Consider the following 21,235-nt stretch of genomic DNA (forward strand, 5'->3'; position numbering starts at 1 on the left):
GCCGTAAGAGTGGTGAGTTGTGTCTCATTAGCACCTGTGCCTCTCGTTCCACATATGCTTTCAACAGGTTGATGATCGCCATCGTCCTGGCTGAGGTTGAACAGGCTAGTAATAGGGGTTGCAACAATTGCGGTGGATAATTATAGAAACAGAGGGTACAGATTGTCTAGCCCAGCTGATTTGTAGGGGTCCAGATTTTGCAGTTCTTTCAGAACATCAGCTATCTGGATTTGGGTGAAGGAAAAATGGGGAGGCTTCGGCAACAGTGAGAGACTTGTTTCTGGAAAGTTGGATTTTTAAAAGTAGAAGTTCAAAATGTTTGGGCACAGACCTGGATAGTATGACAGAACTCTGCAGGCTATCTCTGCAGTAGATTGCAACTCCGCCCCCTTTGGCAGTTCTATGTTGTCGGAAAAGTTTATAGTTAGCGATGGACATTTCTAGATTTTTGGTGGCCTTCCTAAGCCAGGATTCAGACACGGTTAGGACATCTGGGTTGGTCGAGTGTGCTAAAGCAGTGAATTAAACAAATTTAGGGAGGAGGCTTCTGATGTTAACATGCATGAAACGAAGGCTTTTATGGTTACAGAAGTCAACAAATGAGAGTGTCTGGGGAATGGAAGTGGAGCTCAGCGCTGCAGGGCCTGGATTAACCTCTACATCACCAGAGGAACAGAGGAAGAGTAGGATAATGGTACGGCTAAAGGCTATAAGAACTGGTTGTCTAGTGTGTTCGGACAGAGAGTAAAAGGAGCAGGTTTCTGGGCACGGAAGAATAGATTCAAGGCATAATGTACAGATGGTAGGATGTGAAAACGTTGGAGATTAACCTAGGCACTGAGTGACGATGAGAGAGGTTTTGTCTCCAGAGACACCATTTTAACCAGGTGAGGTCACCGCATGTGTAGGAGGTTGAACAAAAGGGCTAGCTAAGGCATATTGAGCAGAGCTGGAGGCCCTACAGTGAAATAAGACAATAATTACTAACCAAAACAGCAATGGACAAGGCATATTGAAATTAGGGAGAGGCATGCATAGCCGAGTGATCATAGGGTCCAGTGAGTAGCTCGGCGAGCTGGAGAAATGCCGATTCAGACAGCTAGCAGGCCAGGGCTAGCAGGCGTCGCAATGTAAGAGTCAGTGTAGCCCCCTGAGACGGTTATGTCCGCAGACAAGTCATGATTGATCAGCAGGGCTCCGTGTAGGCAGTAAAAGGGTCCAGGCCAATTGGCAAGCTAGGTATTGTAGCCCAAGAAATTGGCTGATGGACCTCTTCAGCTAGCCAGAAGGTGGGCCTAGCTCTGGGCTATCTCCAGGCTAACTGGTGCTTGCTTCAGGACAGGGATGTTAGCCAGGAGTAGCCATTCGGATAGCAGCTAGCGAGCTGCAATGATCCGGTAGCGGGTCGCAGCTAGCAGGCTAGCAGACCGGCCTTCAGAGGACGTAATGATGGAGGAGCCTGTTGAAACCTCCTCGGGTGGATTACATCGGTAGACCAGTCGTGATGGATCAGCGGGGCTCCGTGTTGGCAGTTAAAGTGGTCCAGGCCAAATGGCAAAAAAGTATTGTAGCCCAAGGAGTGGCTGATGGATCTCTTCAGCTTGCCGGGAGATGGGCCTAACACAAGGCTAACTCCAGGCTAACTACTGCTTGCTTTGGGACAGAGACGTTAGCCAGGAGTAGCCACTCGGATAGCAGCTAGCTAGCTGCAATGATCCAGGTGAAAAGGTTCAGAGCTTGAGGTAGGAATCCGGAGATGTGGTAGAGAGGAAGCAGTCCGATATGCTCTGGGTTGAATAGCGCTGTGCACACTGGCAGGAGTTATCCGGGCTGAGGTTAGCTGATGACCACTAGCAGTGGCTAACCGACTAGTAGCTAGTAGCTGGTTAGCTTCTGTTGGGGGATAAGGTTCTAAAGTATAGAAAATAGCAGATTAACACTACATTGGGTGAGGTGGGTTGCAGAAGAGTATGTAGAAATTGAGGTTAAAAATATTAAAAAAATATATACTAAATGTATAGAGAGAAGAAAAGATATATACACAGGACACGACAAGACAAAGACAAAGACGTCTGACTGATACACCATCTTGGGAAAAAATATAACCAGGAATAATGTGACAAATAATCAACAGTAGCAGCAACATGTGTAATGAGTGTAAAAAGGTTCAATGCAGATAGTCCAGTTAGCTATTTGGTTAACTTTTTAACTAGCTATTTTGTAGTCTTATGCCTTGGGGGTAGAAGCTGTTCAGGGTCCTGTTGGTTCAAGACTTGGTGCATTGTCACTGCTTGTCTTGTGGTAACAAAGACAACAGTCTGTAGAAATGTAACCACTCTCAAAATCATAGACAGTGCTATGTTATGCGAGGACTGACCATACATTCAATTAAAATTATAGTTGTAACAATATTTTGAGGCTATATAGTTGTTTGTTAACATGTACTTCTTTTCCAAACATTGGATTAAATCAAGCTTGTATTTTGGGTTCTTATGGGTTACAACAGTGGCATGAGGCAAGAATCAATGTGTACATATCATTCATTAATGAGTCAAAAATGTATATAGCAACTGCTGATTAGCCCTTTAACCAATTTCCACCCAGGAAATAGTGTCTGTGTAACGCCCGGGGTGTAGTGGAGGAAGAAGTCAGGCGCAGGAAGCAGAGAGTTCAGGGTAGCGCTACTTTTAATTGCACCACAACGGTGAATTGACGCTAACCTAAACTTTAATATTCACATAAAAAGTCCACAGACCCACTCCAAAAGGCTTTCGGAGCCATCATCGACTCAGTGGGTTTTGTCCAACATGTCTCTGGACCTACTCACTGTCACAGTCATACTCTGGACCTAGTTTGGTCCCATGGAATAAATGTTGTGGATCTTAATCGGACCACCATTTTATTACGTTTGCAATTGCAACAAATAATCTGCTCAGACCCCAACCAAGGAACATCAAAAGTCATGCTATAAATTCACAGATAACACAAAGAGTCCTTGATGTCCTTCCAGACTCCCTCTGTCTACCCAAGGACTCCAGAGGACAGAAATCAGTTAACCACCTAACTGAGGAACTCAATTTAACCTTGCGCAATACCTTAGATGCAGTTGCACCCCTAAAAAATAAAAACATTTCTCATAAGAAACTAGCTCCCTGGTATACATAAAATACCCGAGCTCTGAATAAGCTTCTAGAAAATTGGAACGGAAATGGCGCACATCAAACTGGAAGTCTTCCGACTAACTTGGAAAGACAGTACCGTGCAGTATCGAAGAGCCCTTACTGCTGCTCGATCATCCTATTTTTCCAACTTAATTTATGAAAATAAGAACAATCTGAAATTTGTGAAGGTGGTAAATAACCTTTCAATGGCATCAGACCGAGGCTCTGCATCTGTCCTCGTGCTCCTAGACCTTAGTGCTGCTTTTGATACCATCGATCACCACATTCTTTTGGAGAGATTGGAAACCCAAATTGGTCTACACGGACAAGTTCTGGCCTGGTTTTAGATCTTATCTGTCAGAAAGATATCAGTTTGTCTCTGTGAAATGGTTTGTCCTCTGACGAATCAACTGTAATTTTCAGTGTTCCTCAAGGTTCCGTTTTAGGACCACTATTGTTTTAACTATATATTTTACCTCTTGGGGATGTCATTCGAAAACATAATGTTAACTTTTACTGCTATGCGGATGACCACAGCTGTACATTTCAATTAAACATGGTGAAGCCCGAAAATTGCCCTCGCTAGAAGCATGTGTTTCAGACATAAGGAAGTGGATGGCTGCAAACTTTCTACTTTTAAACTCGGAGAAAACAGAGATGCTTGTTCTAGGTCCCAAGAAACAAAGAGATCTTCTGTTGAATCTGACAATTAATCTTTAATGTTTGTACAGTCGTCTCAAATAAAACTGTGAAGGACCTCGGCGTTACTCTGGACCCTGATCTCTCTTTTGAAGAACATATCAAGACTGTTTCAAGGACAGCTTTTTTCCATCTACGTAACATTGCAAAAATCAGAGACTTTCTGTCCAAAAATGATGCAGAAAAATTAATCCATGCTTTTGTCACTTCTATGTTAGACTACTGCAATGCTCTACTTTCCGGCTACCCAGATAAAGCACTGAATAAACTTCAGTTAGTGCTAAATACGGCTGCTAGAATCCTGACTAGAACCAAAGAATTTGATCATATGACTCCAGTGCTAGCCTCCCTACACTGGCTTCCTGTCAAGGCAAGGGCTGATTTCAAGGTTTTATTGCTAACCTACAAAGCATTACATGGGCTTGCTCTTACCTATCCCTCTGATTTGGTCTTGCCATATATACCTACACGTACGCTACGGTCACAAGACGCAGGCCTCCTAATTGTCCCTAGAATTTCTAAGCAAACAGCTAGAGGCAGGGCTTTCTCCTATAGAGCTCCATTTTGGGTAGGCAGACCATGCAATGGTCTGCCTACCCATGTTAGCGACGCAAACTCGGTCTCAACCTTTATTAAGTCTTTACTGAAGACTAATCTCTTCAGTGGGTCATATGATTGAGTGTAGTCTGGCCCAGGAGTGTGAAGGTGAACGGAAAGGCTCTGGAGCAACGAACCGCCCTTGCTGTCTCTGCCTGGCCGGTTCCCCTCTTTCCACTGGGATTCTCTGCCTCTAACCCTATTACAGGGGCTGAGTCACTGGCTTACTAGGGCTCTTTCATTCCGTCCCTAGGAGGGGTGCGTCACTTGAGTGGGTTGAGTCACTGATGTGATCTTCCTGTCTGGGTTGGCGCACCCCCTTGGGTTGTGCCGTGGCGGAGATCTTTGTGTGCTATACTCGGCCTTGTCTCAAGATGGTAAGTTGGTGGTTGAAGTTATCCCTCTAGTGGTGTGGGGGCTGTGATTTGGCAAAGTGGTTAGGGTTATATCCTTCCAGTTTTGCCCTGTCCAGGGGTGTCATCGGATGGGGCCACAGTGTCTCCTGACCCCTCCTGTCTCAGCCTCCAGTATTTATGCTGCAGTAGTTTATGTGTCGGGGGGCTAGGGTCAGTTTGTTATATCTGGAGTACTTCTCCTGTCCTATCTGGTGTCCTGTGCGAATTTAAGTATGCTCTCTTTAATTCTCTCTTTCTCGCTTTCTTTCTCTCTCTCGGAGGACCTGAGCCCTAGGACCATGCCTCAGGACTACCTGGCATGATGACGCCTTGCTGTCCCCAGTCCACCTGGCCGTGCTGCTGCTCCAGTTTCAACTGTTCTGCCTGTGATTATTATTATTTGACCATGCTGGTCATTTATGAACATTTGAACATCTTTGAGATATCAGCTGATGTACGAAGGGCTACATCAATACATTTGATTTGATTTGATTTTAAATGCCCCAGACACGGGGAACTTAAACAGTCCAGCAAAAACAAAACACACGGACAACCATGACCTACAGGCGTGTACACACGTACACTGAAAATAATCCCGCACAAATAAAGCCCAACCAATTATCCTAAACTAAACACAGGTGCAACTAATAAACAGAAAAGGTGGAAAAGAGATCAGTGGCAGCTAGTAGGCCGGTGACGACGACCGCCGAGCGCCACCCGAACAGGAAGGGGAGCCACCTTCAGTAGGAGTCGTGACATTCTGTAGGTGCTGTCACAAAGTCCAAATTCAACACAGTTGTCATTGACTTATTGGATAATGATTTCCCACTGAGCAAACTTTTCCTGTACTTACAGCATTCTAATAAATTATTTTCTATCAGGTTTTTGTTTGGTAGACCTCATTGTGTTATTGAAAATGTTGTCTGATTTTGGATTTGGGAAAACCTCAACAAACAAACAAGGAGAGAAGCTGAAAAGTCCAAAAACCATCCCAAAATAAAAGTTAATGGGATTCTAACTCAAGACTTTAATTTTGTATCCACCACTATTAAAAATGTCCTTGTAGACTCTGTCAGGGAACTGTCTCAAGGATTTTCAAACAAGAACACAACTCTCACTCCTATGGAAAATAGCAAATAAATATTCAGAATATCCGAAGTTTCAGCATCAGCAGTGGACAGTATTATCGGCTGCTTCATGAAATCTACAACAAAATATTTACAGTGCCTTCAGAAATTATTCACACCCCTCAAATTGTTCCAAATGTTATTGTGTTACAGCCTGAAATTAAAATGGATTAAATTGAGATTATGGCCTTATTTATCTTTTTTACTTCACAAATTACTAAAAAATGAACAACAGAAATGTCTTGAGTCAGTAAGTATTCAACGCCTTTGTTATGACAAGCCTAAATCAGTTCAGGAGTGGAAATGTCTTTATTAAGTCACATAATAACTTGCATGGACTCACTCTGTGTGTAATAATAGATTCTTACATGACTACCTCATCTCTGTACCCCACACATACAATTATCTGTAAGGTCCCTCAGTCGAGCAGTGAATTTCAAACAACAGAGATCAGGGAGGTTTTACAATGCCTCGCAAAGAAGGGCACCTATTGGTACATGGATAGAAAAAAAGCATGGGGAAGTTATTAATTAACTAAATAGCATCATACACCAGGCCAAATCTACACTGGAGTTGCTTACCAAGAAGACAGTGAATATTCCTGAGTGGCCGAGATACAGTTTTCACTTAAATCTTTTTCGCTTGAAAATCTATAGCGAGACTTGAAAATGGTTGTCTAGCAATGATCAACAACAAATTTGACAGAGCTTGAAGAATACAGAAAATAATATAATGGGCAAATATTGTACAATCCAGGTGTGCAAGTTCTTAGAGACCTATCCAGAAAGACTATGTAATCACTGCCAAATGTGATTCCAACATTTGTTGTGAATACTTATGTAAATGAGATATTTCTCTATTTCATTTTCAATAAATTAGCAAAAATACCTATAAACATGTTTTCACCTTTTCATTATGGGGGTAATGTGTCTACCAATAGATAAGTGACAAATGTTTTTTTTCCAATTTTGAATTCAGGATGTGGCTTATTAGAAGATCCAGGATATCTTACTGCTGTTCACTCTATTGGGAGTGTTGTTATCAAGCTCACTCAATGAAGCTAACTCAAGATGGTACGTCTAGTGTGTGTGTGTGGATATGTGTACTACTATTACTGCTCAATCTGATGTAATTTGCTCTGCATGCACTGCATCTGTATTATGGTCAAGTTCACATTGTTCACACTGAATAGAAACACAAAATAAAACAATATTATGAAACATGTATGATGTAATTGAAACACTGCTAAACATGTAAGATTAATAAAAAACGACTAAACATGTCTTATGCTTGATAGTTTATTGGAGGATCACAATATGACACGTCAACCATACAACCATTCAATTATTTTATCCACTAACTTGACCAATCAACTATCATGTGTCAGGACATAAAGTACATGTTCATGGATAAAACATATATTCTTCAGAATGTTGATGAGTTCTTCTCAGTACCAAAGTACCAATTAACTGTATTACTGTTGTTTTTTTTGACAATCATTGATGGATGGATGTTGGAATGATTCACTGAGGTAATGTTAGTGATGACTTCAGAGGTGATATGGAGACTGAAATATGGAGACTGAAAAGGATCCTTGGCATACCCATGCTGGTCGCTTCTCACCCAACAAGGTCCTTGGCTACGTTCCAAAGCTCGCCCCAAACTGTTGAATAGAGTTTTAAATCATCTTTATGGAAAATACCTTTTTTAAAAGCTAAACATTTGAAAATGTTTTCAACATTTTCAAAACATATCCCAATTATAAGTGACTACCTTTTGAACCTACTGTTGTAAGACCAGTATTTGACTACTACTTTCCCTCTACGAAACATGATGCTAATTAACTGTAGAGATGGAGTTAGCCATGTTACTCCCTTCACATTTCCTACCACCCTCTGCTAACCTCCCGTTGGCAATTTACTGTTGCTCAGAAAGACAGACAGGCAGACAGATAGATAGATAGATAGATAGATAGATAGATAGATAGATAGATAGATAGATAGATAGATAGATAGATAGATAGATAGATAGATAGATAGATATTTTATTTCACCTTTATTCAACCAGGTAGGCTAGTTGAGAACAAGTTCTCATTTACAACTGCGACCTGGCCAAGATAAAGCATAGCAGTGTGAACAGACAACAACACAGAGTTACATATGGAGTAAACAAAAAACAAGTCACTAACACAGTAGAAAAAAAGAAAAAAAGTGTCTATATACATTGTGTGCAAAAGGCATGAAGAGGTAGGCGAATATTCACAATTTAACAGATTAACACTGGAGTGATAAATGATCAGATGAACATGTGCAGGTAGAGATACTGGTGTGCAAAAGAGCAGAAAAGTACATAAAATAAAAAGAGTATGGGGATGAGGTAGGTAAATTGGGTGGGCTATATACCGATGGACTATGTACAGCTGCAGCGATCGGTTAGCTGCTCAGATAGCAGATGTTTAAAGTTGGTGAGGGAGATAAAAGTCTCCAACCACAGCAATTTTTGCAATTCGTTCCTGTCACAGGCAGCAGAGGACTCGAATGAAAGACGGCCAAATGAGGTGTTGGCTTTAGGGATGATCAGTGAGATACACAAGCTGGAGCGTGTGCTACAGGTGGGTGTTGCCATCGTGACCAGTGAACTCAGATAATGCGGAGCTTTACCTAGCATGGACTTGTAGATGACCTGGAGCCAGTGGGTCTGGCGACGAATATGTAGCGAGGGCCAGCCGACTAGAGCATATAGGTCGCAGTGGTGGGTGGTATGAGGTGCTTTAGGATGGCACTGTGATAAATTGCATCCAGTTTGCTGGGTAGAGTAATGGAAGCTATTTTGTAGATGACATCGCTGAAGTCGAGGATCGGTAGGATAGTCAGTTTTACTAGGGTAAGTTTGGCGGAGTGAGTGAAGGAGGCTTCGTTGCGGAATAGAAAGCCGACTCTGGATTTGATTTTAGATCGGAAATGTTTGATATGAGTCTGGAAGGAGAGTTTACAGTCTAGCCAGACACCTATGTACTTATAGATGTCCACATATTCTAGGTCGGAATCATCCAGGGTGGTGATGCTAATCGGGCGTGCGGGTGCAGGGAGCGAACGGTTGAAAAGCATGCATTTGGTTTTTCTAGCGTTTAAGAGCAGTTGGAGGCCACGGAAGGAGTGTTGTATGGCATTGATGCTCGTTTGGAGGTTAGATAGCACAATGTACAAGGAAGGGCCAGAAGTATACAGAATGGTGTCGTCTGCGTAGAGGTGGATCAGGGAATCGCACGCAGCAAGAGCAACATCGTTGATATATACAGAGAAAAGAGTCGGCCCGAGAATTGAACCCTGTGGCACCCCCATAGAGACTGCCAGAGGACCGGACAACATGCCCTCCGATTTGACACACTGAACTCTGTCTGCAAAGTAGTTGGTGAACCCGTCTGCCGATAAGAATATGCCGAGATAGATAGATAGATAGATAGATAGATAGATAGATAGATAGATAGATAGATAGATAGATAGATAGATGGCTTAGATGTTGCTTCATCTTCTGAGGCGCTGGTCTTCAGAGCAGCCAACTTTGCCAAAAAGGCAGCCTTTCCACCTTTTACATCATCCTCCTGCAGGAGAGCTGAGGAAGAAAGATTTTTCATTTTACTAAATTATATCAGATTAAACCCGGGCAGTAAAGTAGTACACATTCACAAACAAGACATACCTTCCTCAGAGTTATCTTCAGTGAGGGAGCTTGCTAACAGGACACCCACTAGAGCGAACAGCAGTAACATACTCTGGATCTTCATCCTTTGCTAAAACACATAGAGCACATCTTGTTAACACACACACACACACACACACACACACACACACACACACACACACACACACACACACACACGTCCACCTACACCTCTCCATCCATTCCTACCTGTCCACTTGTATACACCTGCCCACTCCTATACACCTTTGCAAAGAAGATTCTCAGTGAAAACAAACATACCTCTTACAGTTGGACGATGCTGTCTGATTGATGGCTGTTTATCTGGAAGATGTCTTCTGGTCTTCAGTAGTAGTGTGGTGTCTCTCTGCCCTCTGCAGCCCTGTTTTATACTCTTTCTGCAGCTACTGTACCTGCCCCACCCATCCACACCTCTCACAGCTGATTAACAAACAAAATGACATTACAGCCATGGCGATAACCGCAGTGATGCACAGCCTGAAGTTTATGACCTCCCTCCAGGCAAAACTTCTGTCAATAATATGGTTTCCTAGTTATTTCAACTGAATTTCTGACCTGGAGCTTGGATAGACTTGAATTTATAAATGGTAGTAGCACTTTATTTTAAGGTTGTATCCATAATCCATTCATAACACATTTATGAAACCAATCATTAAACCTTTTTATTCATTTTATTATAACTTTATTTAACCAGGTTAGTCTCGTTGAAATAAAAATATCACATTCAAGAGAGACCTGGAACAAGACAGCAACATTAAATCATATTGTTTTTGTTACATAGGCCGAAAACAACAGGTGTAGGTAGACCTTACAGTGAAATGCTTACTTACGAGCCCTTAACCAACAATGTCGTTTTAAGGAAAATAAGTGTTAAGAAAGTATTTACAAAAAATAAATGGATGTAAAAAAATTAAGATGAAAAATAGATAACTAACAAATAATAAAGGAGCAACAATAAAAAAAACTTTTAGGGTGGCTGGAATCTTTGGAAATCTTTAGAGCCTTCCTCGGACACCGCCTGGTATAGATGTCCTGGATGCCAGGAAGCTTGGCCCCAGTGTACGCACTACTCCCTGTAGCAACTTGTGGTCGTAGTCCGAGCAGTTGCCATACCAGGCAGTGATGCAACCAATCGCAGTTGCCATACCAGGCGGTGCTGCAACCAATCAGGATGTTCTCGATGGTGCAGCTGTAGAACATTTTGAGGATCTGAGGATCCATGCCAAATCTTTTCATTCTCCTGAAGGGGAATAGGCATTGTTGTGCCCTCTTCACAACTGTCTTGTTGTGTTTGGACCATAGTTTGTTGGTGATGTGGACACCAAGGAACTTGAAGCTCTCAACCTGCTCCACTACAGCCCTGTCGATGAGAATGTGGGCGTGCTCGGCCCTCCTTTTCCTGAAGTCCACAATCATCTCCTTTGTCTTGATCACGTTGAGGTATATGTTGTTATCCTGGCACCACACTGCCAGGTCTATGACCTCCTCCCTATAGGCTGTCTCATTGTTGTCGATGATCAGGCCTACCGCTGTTGTGTCATCGGCAAATGTAATGATGGTGTTGGAGTCGTGCTTGGACATACAATCATGTGTGAACAGGGGGTACAGGAGAGAACATAGCACTCAGGATCAACGTGTCAGATGTGTTGTTACCTACCCTTACCACCTGGGGTGGCCCATCAGGAAGTCCATGATCCAGTTTCATAGGGAGGTGTTTAGTCCCAGGGACGTTAGCTTAGGGATGACCTTTGAGGGCACTATGGTGTTGAACGCTGAGCTGTAGTCAATGAATAGCATTCTCACGTAGGTGTTCCTTTTGACCAGATGGGAAAGGGCAGTGTGGAGTGCAATAGAGATTGCATCATCTGTGGATCTGTTGAGGCAGTATGCAAATTGGTGTGGGTCTAGCGTCTCTGGGATAATGGTGTTGATGTGAGCCATGACCAGCCTTTCAAAGCACTTCATGGCTACAGATGTGAGTGCTATGGGTCTGTAGTCATTTTGTCAGGTTACCTTGGTGTTCTTGGGCACAGTTATGGCTGTCTGCTTGAAACATGTTGGTATTACAGACTCGGTCATGGACAGGTTGAAAATGTCAGTGACGACACTTGCCAGCTGGTCGGCACACGCTCGGAGTACACGTCCTGGTAATCCACCTGTTTCAAGGTCTTACTCACATCGGCTACGAGAGAGCGTAATCACAGTCGTCCGGAACAAGATCTCATGCATGCTTCAGTGTTGCTTGCCTCGAAGCGAGCATAGAAGTAATTTAGCTCATCTGGTAGGCTCAACCCATCAGTTTCAGACAAACAGCCACATGACATGAACCAGACGAAGATATATCAATATAAAAAGCTGCACGTCAGTAATGTACATGTACACAACACAGGTCAGAAAAAAAATGAATGCAAAACGTCAAAAGACAGGCTCACTATGGTATCAAAATGCTTCAGGTAAAACAACATCCTTACATCAATAAGGCAACGCCGACTAGTGACATCGATAACAACTAGAAACAACTAAATGTCTCAACAACTTGTTCATCTATTTGTGCTTTGAACTTCTCTAGGAACACCAGGCCATGGAGTTTTAGGTTGGCTTGGAGGGAATTCCAATACAAGGGGACTGATTAGTGAAAATACTTTTTTCCAAGCTCTGTACATTTGTTCAGGACTGTTAGCTTAAAACAAGATTGGTATCTGAGCTTGTAAGTGTTTTCATTTCGGGCTAATAGAGAGCAGATAAAATGACAGTTTTTCTAAAATGGCTTTCTATATTAGAATGTACCAGTGTTATAGCCTGTGTGTTGCTAGCTATGTCCACCCGACAGCAATGTAGACATCACATGATACAGTCAAGAGCCTTCAGTGTATTTATTGAGGCTTGACCTTAAATATTATTACTATAGTCCAAAACAGATGGAAAAGTACAATGAATCATCTATTTTAGGAAAAACGAAATTGTGCCCGTAGTAAAGCCCAATACGCAGCTTGCTTTTACCAACAAGGTGCTCTACATGGGGTGTGAAGCTCAACTTCTCATCCACCTGATCTCCCAAATCATTGAATGTTATTACTTGTTCCATGGAATGTCCTTCCAAGGTAGTAATGACATGGTTTCAGAGTGTTTAGCTTTGGAAAATAATAGGCATTTGTTTTAGAGGAATTATGAACAAGTGTTGAATGATGTGTTGAATGATGTTAAAAGTTGTGAGCTTTTTCAAAAGCCAAACTGCTGCTACTCGAGTAGAGAATAGTGTAATCCACATAAAAATGTACATTAGCCTTCTCCATATGTCTTCCAATGCTGTTGATATATTTAGTGTATGCATAAGCTGGAAGTATAAGTATTAAGTGTTGTTGTCCATTAGTTCACTCCAATTCAGGGAGGGGTGGTAGGGTAGGGAAAAAAATAGTAGTAAACACGTTGCAATCATGTAGTACAATGTACAGTCAGAAAGAAGTGTAGCAGTTAAACCAGCAGGCCCCGGGAGCAATACATTTATAAAACCAAAAGCTTGACTTAGAAGAGTTCCAGTGTTGGATTGCCACAGCCAGCTAGCTAACATAGCATCCCTCTCTTTTTGAGCCGGGAGTTTGAGTAGGCTCAACTACCTAGCTGCATTCTCTAGATAAGTGATGATGAAAAAGTACAACTAAATATAGCTATCTCTCTCTCTCTTTCTCTAGCTTCTACTTCATTTTTAAGGAAATGAATTTGTTCAAAACTGTTCAACCACTGTGTTTCTCTCTCTTTGACTCAACCACTCACCACATTTGATGTACTGCAGTGCTAGCTAGCTGTAGCTTATGCTTTCAGTACTAGAATAATTCTCAGATTCTTTGATTGGGTGGATAACATGTCAGTTCATGACTGCAAGAGCTCTGATAGGTTGGAGGACGTCCCCTAGAAGTTGTTATAATTACTGTGTAAGTCTATGGAAGGGGGTGAGAACCATGAGCCTCCTAGGTTTTGTATTATCAGAAAATGTTATTCATTGGACCTTTCATGTGACTGAGAGACTGCTTATCAACATGGCAATCACGTGCTCTCTCGATTGTTAGTGGAACATCTTATGGATCAATTTTGCAAATGTCTATTTCCTCAATTACATTTGCAGAAACAGTGTATCAGCCATTTTTTGGGAAAGTTCTATTTTCACAGGAAACGAGAGGGAGCTTGGTTAGGAAATATCAGGATCCCGGTTTCTGGCATTAATCCCTAGTGTGTACAGAGTTATGTGTGCTGCCATGTTGTCTTGTAATTCAGCAGAAAATAGCAGAAAATAATGATGTTTAATTAATTAACCTCTACCCCCCTACTTTTTTCAATTTCCACCTGAAGACATAACCAAATCTAACTGCCTGTAGTTTTGGCCCAGAAGCAAGGATATACCAACATACGTTTTTTATTTGTATTGTTGTTATCATCATCTTTAAATGAACAAGATAAAACAACATTCAGATAGGATGATGGGGACAATTTCAGTGAAAAATATAAGAGGGCAACAGTACTTGTGCAAAGTTTCAGAATGATAACTTCCAAAATGAGTGTGCTACATGACATTTATCATGAAGTCACCCAGGTGTCCCACTCAAGTAGCCCAAATGTACCCAAGTGGCCAAATTGGCAAAGGTATACATTTTGAAACAAATAACTATATACAAAATGCCAGAATGGTATTCTAACACACGCCCCCAAAAAATGGAGAAAAAAATATGGGGAAAAAAATACGAAGAAAAAAATATATACATTTACAAAATAACATGGGTAACTATTTACACGCTTTCAATATTTGGAAGACCCTTGCCAAACCTCTACACAATATTGTGCTGCTGATGCCAGGTGCCATAGCAGTCTCTTTCTGCTGTAAAGTGTGTATCAACAGGTATAATAAACAGATATATATAGAGTACAGGGAACATAGGGTTGAATATATTATTATAGACCTGCTAGATCTACTGTCTCTTTTATATTATGACATTTCAGCTAGATCTCCTGTATCTATTATATTATGACAGACCAGCTAGATCTACTGTCTTTATTATATTACAACAGACCAGCTGTATCTACTGTCTCCATTTCACTTTGGCCATTGCTGTGGGCCTGCCCTCCCCTCAACAGCCTCAAATAGGCTATTTCATGTGGGTTGGGGTGGGGCGGCAGACACGCATCTCACATTTCATTGCATTACGTTTTTATATATTGCTTCTAAAATTTAAAAAAATCATAAATAATATTTGATATTATTAATTTCAATCAAGGGCATTAGCATGAGAAGAACTTACCAGTCCAAAACATGTCCTCTCCATTCAAAAAAATATTCCTCCACTTGGAATCGCTAAATGAATCGTCTTACAACCATCTCTGTCTCACTTTTCCGATCAATTTCTTCTAAAATTGTGTGTACACCTGTATATCTAGACTTAGATTTAGCTTTCCCTGACTTAGTCGCCATACTGATTGATATATAAACAGCTGAATCTGCGCGTTTAACAAACAATGCTGTGCGTAATATGCGTAGCTCCTTCCGGTATAAAACTTCAATAGCGAATGACTCTCTTCACTTCGGAGTTTACTACATGGGTTGGTCTTCCAACACATAACCATTGCATATTGCCATTTACCTCAGCTCATTGGCTATCTACCCAGCTAGATTTCAAGACAATCAGTGGTCATTGGGTTAAAATACAGTCAATCAACGAAACAGTGATCATATCATTGGTGCACAGTGATGTCATTACTTGTTGTCTTCAAATCGGTTTCTTTCAGTCAATACGTCCCGCGAAATGGCCCATCAGGTTTGGTTGTGTTACAAACAAACCAGTTGATTGCAATGAAACCAAACATGACTGGAAAAGTCACGTTTTGTGTGGGTATTTACCCTCGAATGTGTCGTCGAAAATGGAATGAGACGGAATTCACGACACAAGCGGTTCACAAAATGTTTTGTGTTAGGCTATAAAAACGGATTTGATCAAACAAAAGATCATTCATTGTGTAACAATGAGCATTGGGATTGCAAACAGACGAGGATTGTCAAAGGTAAACAATTTATTTTAATGCAGTTTGTGATTTTGTTAGCCTGTGCTGGTTGAAATAGTTTTTTTTATGGGGCTCTATGCTCAGATAATCGCATCGTATTCTTTCGCAGTAAATCATTTTTTAAATCTGACAACGCATTTGGATTAGCAAGATTCTAGGCTTTCAAAACATGTGAGACACTTGTATTTTCATGAATGTTTAATATGACTATTTATGTCATGTTTATGTCACCATATGTTGTGGAATTTCAGCCCGCTACCGGGTTCCGTGCGCAGAGAGGTTAAACCATAGTTCTAAATCATGTTTTAACAGGGTATGACACTAGCATATAATGGGCTTTTGAAGACCGGAACACTCTACGGCCACAGCCTCTATTAATTACATTAAAAGACCACAAAACTATAAGGTCTTTCACATAAGACTGTTATGATCGAGATGGATTCTATCCACATCAATATGCAAAACTATATTTCAAAATGTCATGCTCCAGGCTAGGCGTAATTGTCATTTCATTCATACCAGGTTGGCTTACTGGGAACTGATAATATTGCTTTATTTGGGCAGAGAACACGCTCTAGGCCAGGTATAGAAATTGCATCATATTTCAGATCCACTCCCAACTGGAAATTGACAAAATGATACATATACGTACAGTTGGTAGTGAAACTCTACACTCATTGCATAATGTTCACATTTTGCTTCCTTAAAATGTCATCTCAAAAGGGAATAAACCGATCTACACAACCTACTCCACAATTTCAAAGTTAAAGAAAAACTATAGAAACATTTTGTAAGTCTTCACACCCCCAGAGTTAATGCTTGGTGGAATCACCTTTGGTAGCCATTACAGCTGTAAATCATTTCTAATAAAATTTTACCAACTTTGCATTTTATCCAGTGTTTTTGTCCAAATTCCTAGATCTCAATACATTTATGTGGGGGCCATTGATGGACAGCATTATTCAGGAATTAGGCTGGACCACTCAGGAACACGCAACACCTCTTGGAAAGCCATTCTGGTGTATTTGAGAAAATACATTTTTTATTATCCCGCTGAAAAAATACAACTATATCCCATCCCCCATGTTTGTTTCTGTGCATGCTGGCACTGAGGAATGAAGTAACTGTGTGTGTGAGGATAAAGCTGGGTGACGAGAAGCAAGTACAGGGAGTGAACATTTAATGAATAACGGACATGAAACAAACCACGTGGGAGCCCGACGAGCCGGGTTGAGGCCTGGGAGCCCGACGAGCCGGTTGAGGCCTTGGAGCCCGATGAGCGGGCTGATGCGTGGAAGCCCAACGAGACGGCGGGAGTTGTGGTGTGAGCCTTTCGAGCCAACCGAGGCAAGGAAACCTCTCAAGTCAGCTAAGGCGTGGAAGCCTGACGAGCCAGCTGAGGCACCCCCGGTTCCTTCGACAGCTGCACACGGACCCAAAGTCACCAACCTAAACAAAAAACAAAACTCCCTGATGCTTCCAAAATTGGTGTCAGCATTCTGTGAGGACAGACGCTGGGAGACGCTAAGCAAGTACAGGGAATGAACATTTAATGAATAACGGACATGAACAAAACACGAACAGCGTCTGGACAAGGGAAATGAGGAATAGACAGATAAAGGGGACTCAATCAAAAATGTGAAGGAGTCCAGGTGAGTCCAATGAAGCGCTGATGCTCGTAACGATGGTGACATGTGTTCGCAATGATGGGCAGCCTGGCGCCTTCGAGTTCCAGAGGGGGGGGGGGGGGGGGGGGGGGGGCAGGAGGGCAGGGGGGGGGGCAGGAGAAGGCGTGACAGTGGGAAAGATTCTTAAGGATTCTTCTGGTCTTCAGTAGTAGTGTGGTGTCTCTCTGCCCTCTGCAGCCCTGTTTTATACTCTTTCTGCAGCTACTGTACCTGCCCCACCCATCCACACCTCTCACAGCTGATTAACAAACAAAATGACATTACAGCCATGGCGATAACCGCAGTGATGCACAGCCTGAAGTTTATGACCTCCCTCCAGGCAAAACTTCTGTCAATAATATGGTTTCCTAGTTATTTCAACTGAATTTCTGACCTGGAGCTTGGATAGACTTGAATTTATAAATGGTAGTAGCACTTTATTTTAAGGTTGTATCCATAATCCATTCATAACACATTTATGAAACCAATCATTAAACCTTTTTATTCATTTTATTATAACTTTATTTAACCAGGTTAGTCTCGTTGAAATAAAAATATCATATTCAAGAGAGACCTGGAACAAGACAGCAACATCAAATCATATTGTTTTTGTTACATAGGCCGAAAACAACAGGTGTAGGTAGACCTTACAGTGAAATGCTTACTTACGAGCCCTTAACCAACAATGTCGTTTTAAGGAAAATAAGTGTTAAGAAAGTATTTACAAAAAATAAATGGATGTAAAAAAATTAAGATGAAAAATAGATAACTAACAAATAATAAAGGAGCAACAATAAAAAAAACTTTTAGGGTGGCTGGAATCTTTGGAAATCTTTAGAGCCTTCCTCGGACACCGCCTGGTATAGATGTCCTGGATGCCAGGAAGCTTGGCCCCAGTGTACGCACTACTCCCTGTAGCAACTTGTGGTCGTAGTCCGAGCAGTTGCCATACCAGGCAGTGATGCAACCAATCGCAGTTGCCATACCAGGCGGTGCTGCAACCAATCAGGATGTTCTCGATGGTGCAGCTGTAGAACATTTTGAGGATCTGAGGATCCATGCCAAATCTATTCATTCTCCTGAAGGGGAATAGGCATTGTTGTGCCCTCTTCACAACTGTCTTGTTGTGTTTGGACCATAGTTTGTTGGTGATGTGGACACCAAGGAACTTGAAGCTCTCAACCTGCTCCACTACAGCCCTGTCGATGAGAATGTGGGCGTGCTCGGCCCTCCTTTTCCTGAAGTCCACAATCATCTCCTTTGTCTTGATCACGTTGAGGTATATGTTGTTATCCTGGCACCACACTGCCAGGTCTATGACCTCCTCCCTATAGGCTGTCTCATTGTTGTCGATGATCAGGCCTACCGCTGTTGTGTCATCGGCAAATGTAATGATGGTGTTGGAGTCGTGCTTGGACATACAATCATGTGTGAACAGGGGGTACAGGAGAGAACATAGCACTCAGGATCAACGTGTCAGATGTGTTGTTACCTACCCTTACCACCTGGGGTCGGCCCATCAGGAAGTCCATGATCCAGTTTCATAGGGAGGTGTTTAGTCCCAGGGACGTTAGCTTAGGGATGACCTTTGAGGGCACTATGGTGTTGAACGCTGAGCTGTAGTCAATGAATAGCATTCTCACGTAGGTGTTCCTTTTGACCAGATGGGAAAGGGCAGTGTGGAGTGCAATAGAGATTGCATCATCTGTGGATCTGTTGAGGCAGTATGCAAATTGGTGTGGGTCTAGCGTCTCTGGGATAATGGTGTTGATGTGAGCCATGACCAGCCTTTCAAAGCACTTCATGGCTACAGATGTGAGTGCTATGGGTCTGTAGTCATTTTGTCAGGTTACCTTGGTGTTCTTGGGCACAGTTATGGCTGTCTGCTTGAAACATGTTGGTATTACAGACTCGGTCATGGACAGGTTGAAAATGTCAGTGACGACACTTGCCAGCTGGTCGGCACACGCTCGGAGCACACGTCCTGGTAATCCACCTGTTTCAAGGTCTTACTCACATCGGCTACGAGAGAGCGTAATCACAGTCGTCCGGAACAAGATCTCATGCATGCTTCAGTGTTGCTTGCCTCGAAGCGAGCATAGAAGTAATTTAGCTCATCTGGTAGGCTCAACCCATCAGTTTCAGACAAACAGCCACATGACATGAACCAGACGAAGATATATCAATATAAAAAGCTGCACGTCAGTAATGTACATGTACACAACACAGGTCAGAAAAAAAATGAATGCAAAACGTCAAAAGACAGGCTCACTATGGTATCAAAATGCTTCAGGTAAAACAACATCCTTACATCAATAAGGCAACGCCGACTAGTGACATCGATAACAACTAGAAACAACTAAATGTCTCAACAACTTGTTCATCTATTTGTGCTTTGAACTTCTCTAGGAACACCAGGCCATGGAGTTTTAGGTTGGCTTGGAGGGAATTCCAATACAAGGGGACTGATTAGTGAAAATACTTTTTTCCAAGCTCTGTACATTTGTTCAGGACTGTTAGCTTAAAACAAGATTGGTATCTGAGCTTGTAAGTGTTTTCATTTCGGGCTAATAGAGAGCAGATAAAATGACAGTTTTTCTAAAATGGCTTTCTATATTAGAATGTACCAGTGTTATAGCCTGTGTGTTGCTAGCTATGTCCACCCGACAGCAATGTAGACATCACATGATACAGTCAAGAGCCTTCAGTGTATTTATTGAGGCTTGACCTTAAATATTATTACTATAGTCCAAAACAGATGGAAAAGTACAATGAATCATCTATTTTAGGAAAAACGAAATTGTGCCCGTAGTAAAGCCCAATACGCAGCTTGCTTTTACCAACAAGGTGCTCTACATGGGGTGTGAAGCTCAACTTCTCATCCACCTGATCTCCCAAATCATTGAATGTTATTACTTGTTCCATGGAATGTCCTTCCAAGGTAGTAATGACATGGTTTCAGAGTGTTTAGCTTTGGAAAATAATAGGCATTTGTTTTAGAGGAATTATGAACAAGTGTTGAATGATGTGTTGAATGATGTTAAAAGTTGTGAGCTTTTTCAAAAGCCAAACTGCTGCTACTCGAGTAGAGAATAGTGTAATCCACATAAAAATGTACATTAGCCTTCTCCATATGTCTTCCAATGCTGTTGATATATTTAGTGTATGCATAAGCTGGAAGTATAAGTATTAAGTGTTGTTGTCCATTAGTTCACTCCAATTCAGGGAGGGGTGGTAGGGTAGGGAAAAAAATAGTAGTAAACACGTTGCAATCATGTAGTACAATGTACAGTCAGAAAGAAGTGTAGCAGTTAAACCAGCAGGCCCCGGGAGCAATACATTTATAAAACCAAAAGCTTGACTTAGAAGAGTTCCAGTGTTGGATTGCCACAGCCAGCTAGCTAACATAGCATCCCTCTCTTTTTGAGCCGGGAGTTTGAGTAGGCTCAACTACCTAGCTGCATTCTCTAGATAAGTGATGATGAAAAAGTACAACTAAATATAGCTATCTCTCTCTCTCTTTCTCTAGCTTCTACTTCATTTTTAAGGAAATGAATTTGTTCAAAACTGTTCAACCACTGTGTTTCTCTCTCTTTGACTCAACCACTCACCACATTTGATGTACTGCAGTGCTAGCTAGCTGTAGCTTATGCTTTCAGTACTAGAATAATTCTCAGATTCTTTGATTGGGTGGATAACATGTCAGTTCATGACTGCAAGAGCTCTGATAGGTTGGAGGACGTCCCCTAGAAGTTGTTATAATTACTGTGTAAGTCTATGGAAGGGGGTGAGAACCATGAGCCTCCTAGGTTTTGTATTATCAG

At 41.9% G+C, this 21,235-nt stretch overlaps 1 long non-coding RNA gene across 1 annotated transcript; it reads right to left on the minus strand.

Moving 5' to 3' along the window:
- Positions 1–9,495: 9,495 nt before the first annotated feature.
- LOC118940402 lies at positions 9,496–10,027 on the minus strand. The gene is made up of 3 exons (XR_005036963.1): positions 9,961–10,027; positions 9,679–9,769; positions 9,496–9,591 (listed from the first exon to the last, which is right to left on the minus strand). It is a non-coding gene; the product is annotated as an uncharacterized LOC118940402 (long non-coding RNA).
- Between the last annotated feature and the right edge of the window lie 11,208 nt (positions 10,028–21,235).

This window comes from Oncorhynchus mykiss, chromosome 17 (genome assembly GCF_013265735.2).
Source record: "Oncorhynchus mykiss isolate Arlee chromosome 17, USDA_OmykA_1.1, whole genome shotgun sequence".
NCBI classification, from domain to species: domain Eukaryota; kingdom Metazoa; phylum Chordata; class Actinopteri; order Salmoniformes; family Salmonidae; genus Oncorhynchus; species Oncorhynchus mykiss.